General features: G+C 33.8%; 1 long non-coding RNA gene across 3 annotated transcripts; it reads right to left on the bottom strand.

The window, feature by feature from the left end:
* Nucleotides 1-433: 433 nt before the first annotated feature.
* LOC102612286 (uncharacterized) lies at nt 434-4,456 on the bottom strand. Of its 3 annotated transcripts, none has more exons than XR_008052326.1 (5): nt 4,243-4,456; nt 2,822-2,866; nt 2,450-2,577; nt 960-1,075; nt 434-778 (listed from the first exon to the last, which is right to left on the bottom strand). It is a non-coding gene; the product is annotated as an uncharacterized LOC102612286 (long non-coding RNA). The 3 variants fall into 3 exon arrangements; XR_008052325.1 differs by having other exon boundaries at nt 2,450-2,586; XR_008052327.1 differs by having other exon boundaries at nt 434-784; nt 2,450-2,586.
* Nucleotides 4,457-5,386: the final 930 nt, after the last annotated feature.

Here is a 5,386-nt window from a genome sequence, read left to right on the forward strand (position 1 = left end):
AATTAAAATTATCAAAGCTTGATCTTTGCTTCTTAAAGGATAAACCTAAACCATCCTAGAAAAGTCATCAACTAAAGATAAAAAGTACTTAGCTCCACCTAAAGATCTTGCTTGTGAATGTATATATAATCATTTTTTTCGTATGCATTACAGTCTTGAAACTAGCTCTTGAGGACTTTCGTAGCACACATTCCTCACAAAACTCCAAAATATTTACCTTATCATTATCTAGAGCTCTTTGTTTTTCTAATTCTTTCAGCCCCTTTTTCACTTATGTGACCCAACCTCAGATGTCACAATTACGGGTGGGCATGGGTTGGTTTGGATTGAGTTTTAAGTTAATCCAAACCAAATCATAAAAGTTTTGACCCATCCTAAATTAGCCCAAATATTTTTAACCCAACCCAAACTAACTCATTTGGGTTTAGTTTGAATTTTATAATTAAAATATTTTTTATTTTGATAAACTTAATTATATCAAAATTATAATAATTATTAATTATTAATTTAATATTAAAATATGAAAAATATTGTGGATAAAAAACTAAAAGAAAGAATTAAATTAAGCTCTAATAATAAACTTCCACAAACATGACATCGACAAATAAATTAAAAGAAAAAAAAAACTAGTAGTACTAACCATATTACAATACAAACTATAATAATGTCAATACAAATCAAAACAAGATAAAACATCTTAATTCAAGTATCAAAGCAATCCATCATAATCACTCCTATCCGCAGTACTTTAATAAAACAATTCGATGATCAACTGAGTCTGCTCCTTCACCAACAAATAAATAATAAAAAATTATAATGTTGAAAAGTTATAAAGATGATTCATACCAAAATCATAAGAATAATATCAATTCAAAGCCATCGTCTCCGTTGTTGTATTTGATCCAAACTCTACATTAAATAAAAAATAAATTTTTTAACTTGTTATGATAAACAGTTACCTGACATCATGGCTTTATAAAACTCGAGCTCCTCCATTATTGGTTCATCTTGTAATGAGACAACAGAGTTACGTAACCAATTTTGTGAGCATATCAAAGCTTCCACCATCTTCGGACTTAAAGAATTGAAGTGAAGTCACTAATTTAATTAGATCATAGATAATAAATAAAAACAAATGTTAAGTAAATCATAAACCAAAATTGAACTAATGAATATTAGGTGTAAATAAAAAAATGATATAAATAAGAGTCTCATGAGTTGAAAAAAAAATTCTTTAAATATTGTCTCATCTAAACACGTGTGAAATAAAGTTATTAATCTTATGTTTTTAGGATTAAATTCAAATTTACCCCCATTAATCCAATCCAATTAAGCTTGCCAAACATGAGATAAATATTTTTACCCAAAATTAATTAATTTATTATGAGTAATCATAGCTTCAAGAAATGGCTTTATAATGATGTGTACCTGAGTACTTTAACGTTATTTAGTAACAATTTGCCGTTCACACTTGACAACTAGTGTTGTATTAGTGATAATATACATAAATATTACTTTGAACGGTCTAATATTTTCAATGTTGATGTATGTATCTGAACAAAAAATTTCTTTCAATAAAACTTATTATGTAGTTTATAATTTTTCTTTGTTTCCTATGCACTGCGTGTTATTCTTCTTTTTAGATGCATAGGTTTGACTAGTAGTGTGGCCTAAAAGTTAAGTTCATATATAATTCGCATACCAAAATTTATGGTATAATGAACCAGTACACACATAATATTTCATGCTCGTGAAAACATGAGGGAGAGATTACATCCATTTTATTTCCATATTTTATATTATCTGCCAATTTCTCTCCAATGTAAGTAGCATTGTTATACATGAATAGCAAATATTTGACTACAAGAGAAGAAAAATAGAGTTCAAACCAAACTATTGTATCAACAACATTAACCTCAACCATTGAATCAATTATGATTTAAAGGCTAGGATTTTGTCTTCCTCTCTTACACCATGAATGAATAGCAGGATGATTGTCGTATTGATTGAAGCACAAATAAATAAACTCTATTGAAAATACATGTATAGTAGCGAATATTGCCTGTGGTGTCGTACAATATTCTTTGTGGGTATATTATTGATTTTATTTAAATTATGAGAGGATCACAATTTTTAAAAAATAAATAAAGAAAAGGGTTGCAATTGAGGAAGCAATAGCCTTCAGTTTGGCCTCCTAATTTTCTAGTATTTGGCTGATGCATAGGAACAAATTAACGCAATTGGCAACCACTTATTCTTTGGAAAAACAATAAAAATAAATTAATTAATTAACAAGGCAATCCCTAATAGAATTCCACTGAACTTAGCTGAACCTATTTGTCTTTTCTGTGCAATAAACATATGCCGGAGGAGTTGATGAAAGTGGAGAATGAGATATGAAATTGTCAATAACCAGCATAATTTCAGGAATTTAAAAGCAAACCAGTACCTGTTCACTGGTTTCAAACGTTAGTTCGCTTTCTCCGGCATTGGAGCAATGCAGGTAAAGACTCCCTTCTGCTCAAGGGCAGCTATTACTTTGAACATTTCCATGCTCTTTACACGGACTTGATGATTCTGCGATATCTGAAGAGGTAAAATATTTGCAAATAGCATCGGCAACCACATTGAAAATATAATGCCATTTGGGAGAAGGAAAGCAAGAACATATTAAACAACTGGACCTATGTTTTCATGATTTTATATATTAGTAATCAGAAATTTTTCATACGAGCATGTAACCAATGAAAATTTTTAAAGAATGATAGCATTGAAGGAAGTACTACTAAATGTAACACATTTCAAATTGCATATTTCTTACTCTTTGAACGCTTCCAGCATCTCGAGCATCATTGACATCATCATCCTGTATGCAGTTGGACCAAAGAAATGTTAGAATCTATATCCATACTGTAGAGAAAAAAAAATCTTAACTCATAAAATTTCTTTAGACGAAAATACACGTGAAAGTTTGTGATTTCTTATCAGAAAAATCTATGTGGACAAAACTTGTTTAGTAAGAAAAAAGTAATCAACTACATTGTCAGAGAAAGTAGGGAAGAAAACAAAAAATATGTCAGCTGCTGAATTCTTATCAAGGATTACTGGTGATTTTCCTACAAATTCGTTTAAGAGATGATCAATACCAAAAATAATAATAATAATAATAATACAAAAAATTTTAATGTTCTTTAGGCGAATCAATTAGGATTTGATTATTATGTTTAAATTTGGCACCATCTATTTTTTCTCCTCCACCACAATCACCATCTGACAAATCCCACCTCTGTTACATAATTAACGAGGCAGGCCTTGCTCCAGCGGGCTGCTGCAGATGTAAAAGATTTCAAGATTTCAATATGGTACATGCATCTCCGATACAAGGATTGAGGAAGCATAATTTTTTAAAAACATGAATTAAAAGCAACATGTCATGGACATTAAAGGTAACAAAAACCGAAACGGATATACAGTGTTATAGTATAGTGACCACAACTGTAAAGCCAAGTAACAGTAACGTAAGTAATTATTCTCCAATGCTTAGGCTTTACCAACATCTATTTCTTCTATCTCCACTCCTTTTTCATGTGCAAATTTCAGAACTGTTTACTTATGAACAGCATTATCAGAAAGTTGAGAATAATGGAAATCACAGCAGGTTATGAACTCTGCAGCATTATCGTCTTAGAAGCAAAGGATGACGGGATTTCTTAAACCATTATCTGTAGACTCCGCAGCATCTACAGTATAATCAAAAGTTGGCATAGTAAAATTACTGCTTTAAAAAACAAAAAAGGATTAACGAAGTAAAGGCCGCAGCTTGAACAGTATTAGAAACCCATTTAAAAATTGACATAAAAAGTTAGCTTAAAACCTTCGCCATCTAAATCAGAGTAAGAAGAATGCACGAACATAAAGGAAGCAGTTTGATTTTTACAGCAAAATATACCAATGGCAGCAAAAAAATACTTGCAAATGAGAAGTATGCAAATGTAAATCAGGAAAAGGAAGAATTATCTGGTAAAAAAAAAAGAAGGAAAAAAAAAAGAGCTCCACGGCACAAGTCAATCTAATACTTGTAATAAAAATGCAGAGGCATCCTTAATCCTTTCACAGGGAACTCCATGCCGAGATAAAGTTAGCATAATGTAAACATCAAATTCATCAGACAACAGGAGCAGATGTACTCTTGTCCAGAGTTGAAATCAAATACAAAATTAAACGGAGAAAAACGAAACATACCCAGAGAATTGGTGCCATTTGTGTACCCATAATTCCAGTTCCTGCAAAAACAAAATGACGAAGTATAAAGATAACTTGAGCTGAATTGCTGGTTGCCCGAGAGGGGAGAAGGAAATAGAGGAACAATGATTTTGTGGGGGAAAGAATACGAAATTAGGTGATGGGAGATGAATGGGAACTGGAGAGAATAATATGGTTTTGGGGGGAAGCTGAAAAAGTGTGCTTCATTTGTGCGGGAATATGTGAGGAAAGGTCCCTTTTATAGCAAGTTAAAAGAAACGGTGCGTTTCAGTGTCATTGGCGCCCGGGGCACTGTTTGGAAAGGGTCGAAATCTTTGAAATGCGATAACTTTGTGCTCGGAGGTCCGATTGAGGTGTTTTGTTTTTTTAAACTGCATAACTTTTCGAGACGAATGCGGTGGTCAAGATCCAAAGGAGCTTGGGGGCCTTTTTGAACCCTTAATTTTACATTTTTCTCATGTTTTGATACATTTTTTGTACCACGAACTTTTTAAACCTAATTTTTTTTACCCTAAGACGTTTTAATTTTGATTCGACCACAAAAAACAACAACTTAAATATCCGATTACGATGTGAAATCATTAATTATTTGTTTTATTATTAATTTACATTTTACTTTTCCATTTAAATAATATTTGTGTCCATATTTACAACAATATATGATGGCTCAGCGGTGGGTTTGGAACTTTATTTGTGATTTTGACCTCCATGTAAAGGGTTCAAGCTGCAGCTAAATCTTTGTATCTTCTTTTCAAATATTAAGGCAACTTCCTGCGCAGGTAGCCTCCACTGAACTGCGGGAAAGGGCAACGGGTAGGGGACAAGCAATCGGGTTTTTTTGGGGTAGATTTTATATACAGACGCAGAGCATAGGGAGACGGACTGAGCTGATAAGCATTGGACGCGGTCGCGAGCACGTCAGAGCGCGCGACGAGGGGCTGCCCGCTCGCGCGCGAGGCTGCGGAAGCCCGAGCAGGCCATGCTTCACCCACTCGCGAGGAACAGGCACAGCTCGCCCGCGCGCGGCAGGCTGCGAGCAGCGCACGCTCGCGGGCAAGGATGCAGCCCCGGCTCACGCGGCAAGCTGCCCACGATGGCGAGGCAAGCAGCGCGCGCTTGCGAG

This window comes from Citrus sinensis, chromosome 1 (assembly GCF_022201045.2).
Source record: "Citrus sinensis cultivar Valencia sweet orange chromosome 1, DVS_A1.0, whole genome shotgun sequence".
NCBI lineage: Eukaryota > Viridiplantae > Streptophyta > Magnoliopsida > Sapindales > Rutaceae > Citrus > Citrus sinensis.